Below are 13,354 nucleotides of genomic sequence, written 5' to 3'. Positions count from 1 at the left end.
TCTTATGGGGGGTATACAGATACTACTCCCATATGCAGCAGTAGTAGGGTTAGCATATGACCCCAGAGTCCTTCTGGACTATTCATTTCCACTTAGGTCCATGATGGAGAAAGGGAGATGATGTGGATTGTAAATAAAATATATTTTTGTTTTTATTTTATTTAATGAAGAATAAACCGAATTAAAAGGAAATAAAATAAAATAATTGGAAAATAAAACTAAATATAAATTTTTGAAAACTAGAAAAAAGAAATAAAAGAAATTCGAATACTAAAATGATTAATTAATTAAAAAGATTTGAAAAAGATATGATTTGAAAATTTGAGATTAGAAAGGATAAGATAAGTTAGGTAAGAGAAGATAAGTTTTTTAAATTAAAAAGTTTTGAAATTTAAATTTTAAATTTGAAATTTGAAATTTAACTTTTGAATTTTGAATTTTGAAAAAGTTAATAATATAAGATAAGGACTTAAAAAAGATTTAAATTTTGAAATTTGAATTTTGAATTTGAAATAAGATAAGATAAGATAAAAATTTTAAAATAAAAATCTGAAATTTTTGTAAATTTCGAAAAAATCAATTAAAATAAAGAGAAAAGATATTTTTGAATTTAATGAGAAAAGAGAAAAACAATAAAATGACAGCAAATTTAAAATTTTTAGATCAAAACAAAGAAAACAACCAAGATCACTTTGAATGTGAAGATGAACACCAAGAACACTTTGAAGATCAAGATGAACACTAAGAACAAATTTTGAAAATTTTTAAGAAAATAAAAACACAAAGGACACCAAACTTAGAATTTTTATACTTTGAACAATAATAATTCGAAAATGCACAAGAAAAACAAGGAAAAACACAAAACAAGAAAAACTAAAGATCAAACAAGGAAAATAAACAAGAACAATTTGAAGATTAAGAAAGAACAAGGAGCATAGAATTCGAAAAATTAAAAGAAAAATAAAGGCATGCAATTGACACCAAACTTAAAACATGAAACTAAACTTAAACAGAAGACTAAATTAAGAGGTTATTGGTTTTTTTTTTATTATTGAAAATTTTCAAAAAAAATTAGAGAGAGAAAATAAGAATTTTAAGTTTTTAACAAAAACAATAATAAAAGACTCAAATTTAGTAACTCTAAACCAACCAAAAAAGGTGAATTCTTGCTAATCTAAGCAACAAGATGAACTGTCAGTTGTCCAAACTAGAACAATCCCCAGCAACGGCGCCAAAAACTTGGTGCACGAAATTATGATTACACTTTTCACAACTCCGCACAACTAACCAGCAAGTGCACTGGGTCGTCCAAGTAATACCTTACCCGAGTAAGGGTCGATCCCACGGAGATTGCCGGCTTGAAGCAAGCTATGGTTACCCTGTAAATCTTAGTCAGGAGATTAATGATAAAAAGGGTTTTGTTTATGAAAATTAAATAACATGAAATCAATAGTACTTGTGATTCAGTAATGAGGAACAGGTTAAGGTTCCGGAGATACTCTGTCGTCTGAATCTCTCCTTTCCTACTGTCTTCTTCTCCAAGCACGCATGGCTTCCTTCCATGGCAGGCTGTATGATCCTCTTAGTGAAAAATACCAGGCACGGTCTCTGTACGGCTAATCAACTGTCGGATTTCTCGTCTCGGATAAAAAATACCATGTACAGCTACCGCACGGCTAATCATCTATCGATTTTCGCTAGCGTCGGAATAGGATCTCTCTATTTTTTTGCACACTATCACTGCGTCCAACATTCGCAGGTTTGAAGTCCTTCATAGTCATCCCTTCTCAGATCCTACTCGGAATACCACAGACAAGGTTTAGACTTTTCGGATCCCAGGAATGCTGCCAATTGGTTCTAGCCTCTACCACGAAGGTTCTGATCTTACGGACTCGGTCTGTGAATCAGAGACCCAAGAGATACACACTCAAGCTGTTGCCCAGTGACTATGTTGAGCTCATGTAGAACGGGAGTGGTTGTCAGGCACGCGTTCATAGATGTGAGAATAATGATGAGTGTCACGGATCATCACCTTCTCCGGATTGAAGTACGAGTAAGTATCTTAGAATAAAATCAAGCATGATTGAATAGAAAATAGTAGTAATTGCATTAATCCATTGAGACACAGCAAAGCTCCTCACCCCCACCAATGGGGTTTAGAGACTCATGCCGTCAGAGATACAATATGGAATAAAATTGTCAGTGATCTAGGTTTACAGAAAATGAGTAACTAAGTGCAGATGGTACAAAAATCCACTTCTGGGACCCACTTGGTGAGTGTTTGGGCTAAGCCTTCAAGCTTACACGTGCATGTACTCCAAGTTGGCGTTAAACGCCACTCTAGGTGCCAAAATGGGCGTTTAATGCCGAAATAGGTGCCAGTTCTGGCGTTTTACACCAGAAACTTTTAGGCTGGCTTTAAACGAAAGTTTGGGCCATCAAATCTCGGGCAAAGTATGGACTACTATATATTGCTGGAAAGCCCAAGATGTCTACTTTCCAATGCAATTGAGAGCGCGCCAATTGTCTTCTGTAGCTCCAAAAAATCCATTTCGAGTGCAGGAGGGTCAGAATCCAACAGCATTTGCAGTCCTTTCTCAGCCTCTGAATCAGATTTTTGCTCAGGTCCCTCAATTTCAGCCAGAAAATACCTGAAATTATAGAAAAATACACAAACTCATAGTAAAGTCCAGAAATGTGATTTTTGAATTAAAACTAATAAAAATATAATAAAAAGTAACTAAAACATACTAAAAACTATGTAAAATCAATGCCAAAAAGGGTATAAATTATCCGCTCATCAACTGCGGTGGCAAGGAGTGACCGCCGGGAATCTTTCACAAAGAGAAAGGGAAAGAAGATTATGTAAAACTGAAGAAATTAGTAAATAATTAGCTAATAAACTAATTATTAATTTAAGAAATTAGAAAAATGAAATTTTATAGTTTAATGGAATAGAGCTAATTAAAACAAGAATTTTGACACTAATTTTAAAGAATTTGGCCTAAGATTGGATCGAACGGGCCAAATCGAGCAAACCGGGCCCATAATGGGCCCAAGGCCCAATTTTTCCACTTAATAAATATGGCTTCAGCCATCTTCTCTCTCCTCATGCATGTTGAAACGCTGGGAAACAAGGAGAGGGGAAGAACATAAGCTTCCAACCCTTATTCTTGTTTCAAATTCCAATAACTTTTGATCCGGAGCTCCGATCGCCGTATCGTTTACGGCCACGCATTCAACGCGTCGAGATCTACAGATTCTAATAGTTAATTTGGTAAGGAATCCACCTTTCAATTTTGATTTTCTCTTCCCCTAATTTCGAAATTCAATATGTAATTATGTTGAATTTTGTGTAATTTTGGTATTTTGGATCGAATTAGCTTCGTGGACTTGCAAGGTCTTGTCCCAATTTTGCGTTGGTAAGGTAAGAAACGTTTAATCCTTTTCAAGTTATCTAATTAGTGAACCCTATGGTAATTTTAGTGTTATTTGGTAAAATTAGATTGGATTTTGTACTTGAAAAACAAATTGATGGTGTTGGAGACTTAGTATTGGACTCTGGGGAGTCGGAGACCCGTTTGGTGAAACTTTGGAAACTTGGGTATCATGGAACAGTAAAAAATTGTGACGTTCCGGGTTTTACGGAAATTCGGCCAAGGTATGATTTTGATTTCTCGTATATAATATATAATTTCTTGTGAAAACTTAGGCTAGACGACTTAGGATAGGTTGAATTATATGTGTTGGAATTTATTTGGTGGTTAGTTGGCATTGCATGTTTAATTGTTGAGAAATGATAAATTGTTGGTTTTGTGTTGATGAATGTTATTGATGAGTATTGACTTGAAGTATATTAAATCAAAAACCTTGAATAAGTTGAGGAATTAAAAAATGAATAGTTTAAATGGTTGAATGGTTGGTTAAAGGTTGATGAGCATTTGGTATTGATTATGAGTGTTTTGGAAGTGTTTTGGTTGATAAAAATTCACTATTTTTGAACTATTGACCATTCCTGTGATTTTTCAAACTTTTGAAAACTCTGGTGAGGGCCCGATAGCTAGGTTTGGGTTATGGAATAAGAGTAAGTATGTTAGAGAAGTTAGAATTGGTATGGAAAGAGACATGAGAAGTGTGTGTGGCTGGAATGGTCAAGAGGGAAAGGTCTGGGTGCGATCCCACTTGCGTGTTAACTTGAAAATGTATTCGGATGGCAAGTTGAGGACGGAAGTTCCGTCTCTTGTCGCGATGGAGATGTGGGGAAGGTGGAAGGCACTCTCCTTCTTATTGTTTTTCCCACATTCTTCTTTGGTTGCAAGGTGGAAAGGCACGCTCCTTCAATGTGGAAAGGCACTCTCGTTCGTATATCCTCCAGGAGAAGGTTGAAAGGCATGCTCCTTCAACGTGGAAAGGCACTTTCCTTGCTTTATGATCCTCCTAGAGATGCGTAATCTAGAGACAAATGTCTGGATTAACTACAAGATGTGTCGGGTTCAGACGATTTAACCGACATGTGAGCTCACGGCCAGTAGGACAGGCATGCATCATGTTACATTTGTTTTCTTTGTTTGGGTGTGCATACTTGTCTTGGTTTGCCTATCTGAAAAATTTTGTATAAATGGTAACTGTGATACTTACTGTAACTATTCTTAAGTATGTTTGCCTTGTATTTGCTTGTGTTTGTGATTGTTTTTCTGTTTTGAGTACTTTGGTGGTGGACTGATAATAATGATGATTTATTTTCAAATGGGCCGGAGGCCGGGTTGAGTTATTTGAGCCGGAGGCTGAGCTGGTTTGATTTGAGCCATAGGCCGAGACTGGTTGGATCAGTGGTAAGAGTTGGTTGACAATGATTTTGTTAGTAAGTGGTAAAATGTATAGAATATTAAGTTAGGTGAAAGTGAAAGCAAGGGTTAGAGTTAAATGAGACAGAAAGTAAACTGTAGGGTTAGAGTTACATTGTGACCTGTGTACCTTAGAGAGTTTTACCAAATTTATGGTTCAGTTTATTCCTCTAAGTTTATATATGAGTGTCAAAGTTCTAGGATTACCTCTGGCTTTTCAGGACCTTATTTATTATATATGTGGGCACCTTAACCATACTGAGAACCCCCGGTTCTCATCCCATACGATATTATTATTTTTCAGATGCAGGTCGAGAGGCACCTCGATAAGCTTCTGGAGTTCATTCTGCAAGTGAAGTGTTATATCTTTGGACTTCGTATTTTGAGCTTGTATGTTTATTATTCTGTATTTAGATTTTCCACCTTGTATTTTATCTTGGGATTCTCTTATTTATATGTATATATACTTATATGCTCTGGCTGGTTTATCTTCGCCGAACCAAGTTGGAAACTTTGTTAATTGTATCTTTGACACTCCGTTTTTATTATTCCTATATATATATATATATATATCTTACGTTTCTTTGTACGTAAGTTTTCCGTTTATGTGAGCGTTACGAATTTTGTTTTAAACTTTTCTTCATAGGCTCCACGGTATAAATTTCTTTCAATTATTATTATTATTATTAGAGGTCGTAAAACCTTCCAACTTCAGCTTTATGACTTAAGCATAAGACTCTGTGTGATACGGTGTTACAGATTACACCTAGAATCCAAAGTTTCAAAAGAGGTCATTATATCACTTTACATTCTCAGCGCCGGAACAATGACCGAGGGAATGACAACCGTCAGGGGTAGGATTCAGAAGAGCAGACTACTACTCAACTGTAATACTTAAAGTGTTCGAGATGCAAAAAGTATCATCCAAATAGACCATGTAGGGCCGGACTAGGCGTATGTTACTAGTGCGGGAAACCAGGGCAAATTGATGCCAGGGCATTTTGGCCAGTTTCACTGACCTTTTCTTTATGGTTTTAGGGTAGTTTCATGCACTTTCTTAGGAAATAAGCAAGTTTTGGGTAGAATTTCACTTACATCTTGATTCAAGCTAACATTGTGATTTTTATATGAATTCATGAGAATTATGCATGAATTGAATGACAAATTGGATGATGCATGTCTCATAACTTGGACTAGAACTTTGATGCACTTTATTGCTTGATTTCAGGACAAAGAAAGCAAAGAAGAACCACGTTAGTAGCCACGTTAGTCTAACTAATGTGACCTCTAACGTGGAAGGGGAGCTAGCTTGCAACGTTAATGAGAAAAGTAATCGCCAATAATGTCCTCGAAGCCATCATAGCCCACGTTAATTGCCACGTTAACTACATTAACGTGGTAGTTAACGTGGAAGAAGAAAATGAAGCCAACGTTAGTGACACTCACCTTTGTCACTAACGTTGGACCAAGCTCATATTGGCCACGTTAAGAGCCACGTTAACTCAGTTAACGTGGACTCTAACGTGGGGAAACAAAAGAATAACCAACGTTAGTGACACTCACCTTTGTCACTAACGTTGAGCTAAGCCACTTTGAGCCACATTAGTTGCCACGTTAACTCAGTTAACGTGGACTCTAACGTGGAGGGAGCAAAGAATCGCCAACGTTAGTGACATTCACCTTTGCCACTAACATTAGGATGAGCCACTATGAGCCACGTTAACTCCTACGTTAACTACATTAACGTGGAAGCTAACGTGAGTAAAAAGGATGATGAGCCAACGTTAGTGACACTCACCTTTGTCACTAACGTTGGAGATGGCTAGCAATACCACGTTAGAAGCCACGTTAACCTAGTTAACGTGAACTCTAACGAGGGAAGTAGGGGCATTTTGGAACATTAGTGACAAAGGTAAGTGTCACTAACGTTCTCGAAGATGTGGCAAGCCTACGTTAAAGGTCACGTTAGCCACACTAACGTGAACTCTAACGTAGGGAGAAAGGAGGATTCTCAACGTTATTGGAAAAAGTAAGTCCCAATAACGTGTGGAAGGACCAAGAGGCAACGTTAGTGGTCACGTTGATGCCACTAACGTTGAAGTTAACGTGGAGCATCCTTGGGTTAGGAACGTTAGTGAAAAAGGTGATTGTCACTACCGTTCTCGAACCCACACTTTCACTTAACGTTAACGCCACTAACGTCCTAAGCTAGAATCCCTGCCTACTTCACACTTTCTCTCTGCAAGTAAAGCTAAGCCCGCTGAAGAAGATAACTGCTTCAACTCAAGATCCAAAGGCCCATATCCAAGACTTGAAGTGCCAACTAGAAGATTAGAAGAATAGTATAAATAGGGAGAACTTTGAACTAGAAAGAGGAGCTTTTGGCATTATTAGAATTACTCTCTGTATTTTACTTTCTCTGCAACTTTTAGTTTAATTCTCAGAATGTACTCTCCATCTATGCTTTTCATTCCCAGAGCTATGAACAACTAAACTCCTTTCATTGGGTTAGGGAGCTCTGTTGTAATTTGATGGATCAATAATAGTTTTCATTATCCTTCTTCTCTCTTTTCTCTTGATTTTACTAGAAAGCTTTCAATCTTCATCCAATTGAGTAGTCATCTTGGAAAAGAAGCTATTCATACTTGGATCTCTTTTGAACCTTGGAAGAGGAATGAAGAGATCATGCTAGAATTGCTTTCTCATGTTGGACCAAATTGGGGTTTGGGCGGATATGGTGACATATAATTCTCCCAATACTTTGATTTGGAAATACATGTGGTATAATCAGTGACCACACTTCATCTCTTCTCATGAGCAATTAGACCAAGGAATTGGCTATTGATCTGATTTGAGAGATTGAATTACCAAGGAAATAGAATTCAATCACTTAAGATTGCCAAGGAGATCAATGAATGCATTGATTGAGGAAGAGATGAAAATGAACTTGATCCGGAGAATGCAACATCTCCTAAGCCCAATGAACTCCCCATTTCTGATCTTACCCATTCTCTTTACTTTCTGCTATTTACTTTCATGCTAAACCCCCCTTCCCCATTTAAGATTCTGCAATTTACCTTCCGTCATTTATTTTCTGCTATTTACTTTTCTGCCATTTAATTTCCTGCAATTCTCAACCCAATTTCTGCTTAGCTCAACTAGAGCATTCTTCCAATTAAAGTTGCTTGACCAATCAATCCCTGTGGGATTCGACCTCACTCTATTGTGAGTTTTTACTTGACGACAATTCGGTATACTTGCCGAGGGAGATTTGTTAAAGGACAAGTTTTCGTGCATCAAGTTTATGGCGCCGTTGCCGGGGATTGATTTTGTATCAACAATTATTAAATTGGTAGATAACTAGATTGAGCATTTGTTTTTATTTTGTCTGATTTAAGTTCATTTGAGTAATTTACTTTCTGTTCAGTTATTTTCTTCCTTTTCCCCTACCCATTTTTCTTAGTTGTTTACAATTCAGTCACCAACCCACTAACTGTTTGATATATTGCATCACTCACACTAACAGTATTTCTGTAAAAATTACTATCTGCATCTATCTTTTTTGCTTTTGCCTTGTTGGTTGTATGACAGGTAGAAGAAGCGGGGCTTCAACTTCCTTTGATTCTGAAACCTGAGAGGACCTTCCTTAGATTAAGGAGGGAAGCAAGAGGAAAGAGAGTAGTTGGTGCTGAGGAAGAGGAGGAGTACTTTGAACCAGATATGGATGAGAATATGGAGAACCATCATGAAGAAGAGGCTCACAACCATGGCCGAGAAGGTCCAGCACATCAGGTTGGGCAAGAGAGAAGAGTTCTGGGTTCTTACATCAATCCAAACCCAGGAAACTGTGGAAGTAGCATCCAACGGCCAACCATACATGCCAACAACTTTGAACTAAAGCCACAGCTCATCACCCTTGTTCAGAACAATTGTTCATTCGGAGGAAGTGTCCAAGAAGACCCCAATCAACATCTAACCACCTTCCTGAGGATATGCGATACTGTGAAGTCTAATAGTGTTCATCCTGACACTTATAGACTACTTCTGTTCCCTTTCTCACTCAAGGACAAAGCATCTAAATGGCTGGAATCCTTTCCAAAGGAGAGTTTAGCAACCTGGAAAGATGTGGTGAACAAATTTTTGGCAAGATTCTATCCTCCTCAACGGATCAACAGGTTGAGAGCTGAGGTACAAACATTCAGGCAGCAAGATGGTGAGACTCTATATGAAGCATGGGAGAGGTTTAAATACTTGACAAGAAGATGCCCGCCAGATATATTCAATGAATGGGTGCAGTTGCACATTTTCTATGAAGGTCTTTTATATGAATCAAAGAAGGCAGTAGACCACTCATCCGGGGGATCTCTGAACAAGAAGAAGACCATTGAAGAAGCCATAGATGTCATTGAGACTGTAGCAGAGAATGACTACTTCTATGCTTTTGAAAGAGGCAATACTAGAGGAGTGATGGAGAGGAATCAAGTAGTAGCAATCACCAAGAAGATGGAGAGGAATCAAGTAGTAGCAATCACCACTTCAGCAGCAACTCAAGAAGGAGTGAATGAAGAGGCAGAGGGTGATCAGGAACAGGCCAACTACATTGGAAATTCACCCAGGCAGCACTATGACCCATACTCCAAAACATATAATCCTGGTTGGAGGAACCACCCAAACTTTGGGTGGGGAAATCAACAGGATCAAGGCCAAGATCAGAGACGCCACAACCCCAGCAACAATGCAACTCACCAACATTCCACACAGAGATCATATCAGCACCCACCTAACAACACACCTCAACATCCATACCAAAGTCAAAATGGCCCTTCTCACCCCTCCAATCTCAACTCACCATCATCTGAAGATAAACTCTCCAGGATTGAAACCCTACTTGAAGGCATATGCAAGGAAATTCAAGATAACAACGTGTTCAAAGAGGAGGTGCGAGCCAATATCAAGAATCAGGGAGACACCATCAAGAGGCTGGAATTTCAAGTGGGATACCTATCTGAGAAGATTCCCAAACCTACTGATAGCTTCCCAAGTGACACAGAGAAAAATCCGAGAGGTGAAGCAAAGAAAGTCAGATGGGAAGATTGCAAGATGGTTACTATAAGTGATAAGGAGACTGAGGAAGAGCTGAACAAACCATCAGAACAATCTGAAGATACATCAGCAGGAAAGCAGGAAGAGAATCCTCAGGAAACCACAATTACGCAAAAAGAGTTGCTGAGGCTCTATGCAGCCTTTCCCCAATTACTAAATGGTGGTGTAGAGAAGAGAATATACTCAAGGTTTCTTGACATATTTGCATCCCTCCATGTAAACATACCATTCATCAAGGCTCTCCAACAAATTCCCTCATACATCAAGTATATGAAGGAGCTGCTGACCAGAAAAAGCTCACTCAAGGGAGGACAAACCATAGTGATGAACAAGGAGTACAGTGCTCTCATTCAACCAGAGCTGCCTACAAAAAGGAAGGATCCAGGGAGTTTTCACATCCCCTGTGCCATAGGAGAAACAATGTTTGACAAAGGACTCTGTGATCTGGGAGTAAGCATCAACTTAATGCCTTTATCCCTTATGAAGAGGCTGCAAATCAATGAGTTGATGCCCACAGACGTAGTCATCAGGCTGTTGGACAAAACTCAAAAACAAACAATTGGAGTGGTTGAAAACGTGCTGGTGAAGGTTGGGAACTACTTCCTTCCCACAGACTTTGTCATATTGGAAATGGAAGAAAGTCACCTTCACCCAATCATATTAGAAAGACCATTCTTAGCTACAGCCAGAGCGCTCATAGATATGGAGCGAGGAGAGCTAATACTGAGGATACATGACGAACAACTCACCTTTAACGTCTTCAAACTCTCACAAGAAGTAAGTCAGGAAGGCAAGGAACTAAGGGCAGAGCATGACAGAGCAATGGTGGGAGAAAAAAGCATTGAAGCACAAGCTGTACACCCTGGAATTCCTTTGGGTGATAAACAAGAGAATCAGCAGCTGTCACAGCTAAAGAAAACTCAAGTGGAGCCAAAACCACCAGAATCATATGAGACCAGCAACAAAATCTCCCTAGGGAAAGAGACCACAAAGAGTAGGATAACAGCAAAAGAAACAAAGAAGAAAGTACCAAGGAGATGGAGGAATAAAAAGATCCCTACAGAAGATTTCTCTCCAGGAGATAAAGTAATCTCAGCTTACTTCCTAGATATCCCACCTCATCTCCCCACCATCCTATCTCAGTTACCTAAGGTTTTCACCATCAACAAAGTTCTCTCCCTAGAACATGTGGAGATCATTGATGAAGCCAATGGATATAGGTTTACTGCAAGAGGAGAAGATCCGAAGCATTACCAACTACCATGACAAAGGCAGAACGTCAAGCTAGTGACACTAAATAAGCGCTTCATGGGAGGCAACCCATGTTTTACATGCTTTTAAAAGTAGTTAATAAAGCAAGGTTCAAGGATTTCAAATCAACTTGACATGCACTTGAATGAATCCTTTTGTGCAACATATAGTGAGGAATAAGTTTGGTGTTCAAGGCACACTAAGAGAACATAAATGTAACCCATATCATGTCACTCTTAGGGGCCTTGAACAAATCTTTTACACCACATGGCACCAAACTAAGTTTGGTGTTGCCAATGTTGCATACATGGATGTTGAGTTAGTCAGTTGGTGTGCACTCATGAATAGCACTTAGTAGTTAGAAACAAAAACTTTAAAAAGTAGTTATTCTTCTAATTTTGCCGCCACTTTCCACAAGTTTTCTTTTAATCACATTTCTTTTATTTTGTAGGATAATTGATGGGACAGTTGAAGGGTTCGGCTACCACAAAAGGAGAGGACTGTACACGTGTCTCCAAGGGGATTGCATTGGGAATTATTGCCATGCAACATTGGAAAAAGAACAAGCTTGGAAACTGAACCAACACCATCATAAAGTTGATGATCCTTGTGCTCATTCCATGCTAAACCCCATCCGTCCATCACACAACCACCCCATCAATCCACACCTTTCATTCACTCATCATTTTCCTATATAAGTGAGTCCTAGTCCGTACTTCCCTTCACATTCCAGCAACCACTTCTTCAAACTTCTCACTCTCGAAGTACAACTCTCCAAGCCACACCCTATCCAAACCCAACCGAATTCTACCACTCATCACTAACCTCAACACCTTCACTTTCCAAAAGTCACTCATGGCATCATCAAGCTCTAAAAGAAGAAAGGGGAAGGAGCCTATGGAGCAACACCCTTTCGATGAAAAAAAGTTTAGAACTTTTTATCATGCACTCCAATTTGGATGGATGGCTGATAAGGAGATCATATATGAGCTAGGCTTTCAAATCAAGAAAATTGAGTGCCCCAAAATCACAGAGAAGGTAGAAAAGAGAAGATGGGAGCTCCTCACCGATCCGGTCACCGCAAGAATAAATGCAACGCTCGTGAGAGAGTTCTACGCAAATGCGGTGAGGTATGATAGGAAAGAGGAGTCTTATATAAGCTTTGTGAGAGGAGTGACGGTGGATTTTAGTCCCATGAGCATCATGAGAGTGCTGAAGCTATGAACTATACCATTTGAGGAAGAGAGTTATCAATTTCGAATAGATGGTAATCCTAATTATGACCAGATTGTGAAAGATATCTGCATACAAGGGGCAGACTGGATGAGAGATCCCAATGGAAAACCCAAATTTATTAAAAGAGGTGATATCACCCCTGAAGCAAAGGGATGGTTTGAAATTGTAAGGAGATCCATCTTTTTGTCGGAAACAATTCAGAGGTGAATCTTAAGAGAGCAACAATGGTGCAATGTATACTTAAAGGGGGAGAGATCAAAGTGCACGAGCTCATAGCCCAAGGCATTAGGAAGATGGCTGAGAAAAGTGATTCTGGAGGAAGGTTAGGCTATCCCAGCACTATTTTCTGCCTGTGTGACAAGGCCGGGGTAGTATTCGAAGATGAAAATCCCGAATGAATAAAAGTTGGTATCCCAATTACTGTCCGGCGTATGCATGCTGTTACATCTCCCCTACCTCAACGAAGGATAAGAAAGAGGGTCGCCCAACAAACTGTAGAAGGGAAAAACCCAGAGTAGCAAGCCGTAGCCACCTTGAACATGCACCAATTACAAGAAGCCATTGATGGCTTATCTAGGCAATATTGGGAGAATCAAGAGACACAGAAGGAGCTTCAATTACAGATGATGGGCCGTCAAGAGGAATCGCTCTCGAGATGGATGAATCAATAAGGGGAGTGGCAGAAGCAAATGATGGAGCAGCAATTGGAACAAGGAAAACAATGGGGTGAATCCTTCCACAGGATAGAACAAAGGCAAAATAAACAACAAGAATCTATCCAGAAGCTAATCAACATCCAAGCACATCAAGGTGCACACATACATGAGATGCATCGAAAACAAATAGAACAAGCAGAACTCTTTGACGAGCACAGGGCATTCTCTGAAGGGGTTTACATGAGTGAAAGTGGAAATCATGTA

At 39.0% G+C, this 13,354-nt stretch overlaps 1 non-coding gene across 1 annotated transcript; it reads right to left on the bottom strand.

Annotated features, from left to right (window-relative positions):
- Positions 1–9,017: 9,017 nt before the first annotated feature.
- Positions 9,018–9,124, bottom strand: LOC112731596 (small nucleolar RNA R71). Its single transcript, XR_003167369.1, has one exon. It is a non-coding gene; the product is annotated as a small nucleolar RNA R71 (small nucleolar RNA).
- Positions 9,125–13,354: the final 4,230 nt, after the last annotated feature.

This window comes from Arachis hypogaea, chromosome 12 (genome assembly GCF_003086295.3).
Source record: "Arachis hypogaea cultivar Tifrunner chromosome 12, arahy.Tifrunner.gnm2.J5K5, whole genome shotgun sequence".
NCBI lineage: Eukaryota > Viridiplantae > Streptophyta > Magnoliopsida > Fabales > Fabaceae > Arachis > Arachis hypogaea.
This window is presented reverse-complemented; position numbering and strand designations above follow the sequence as displayed.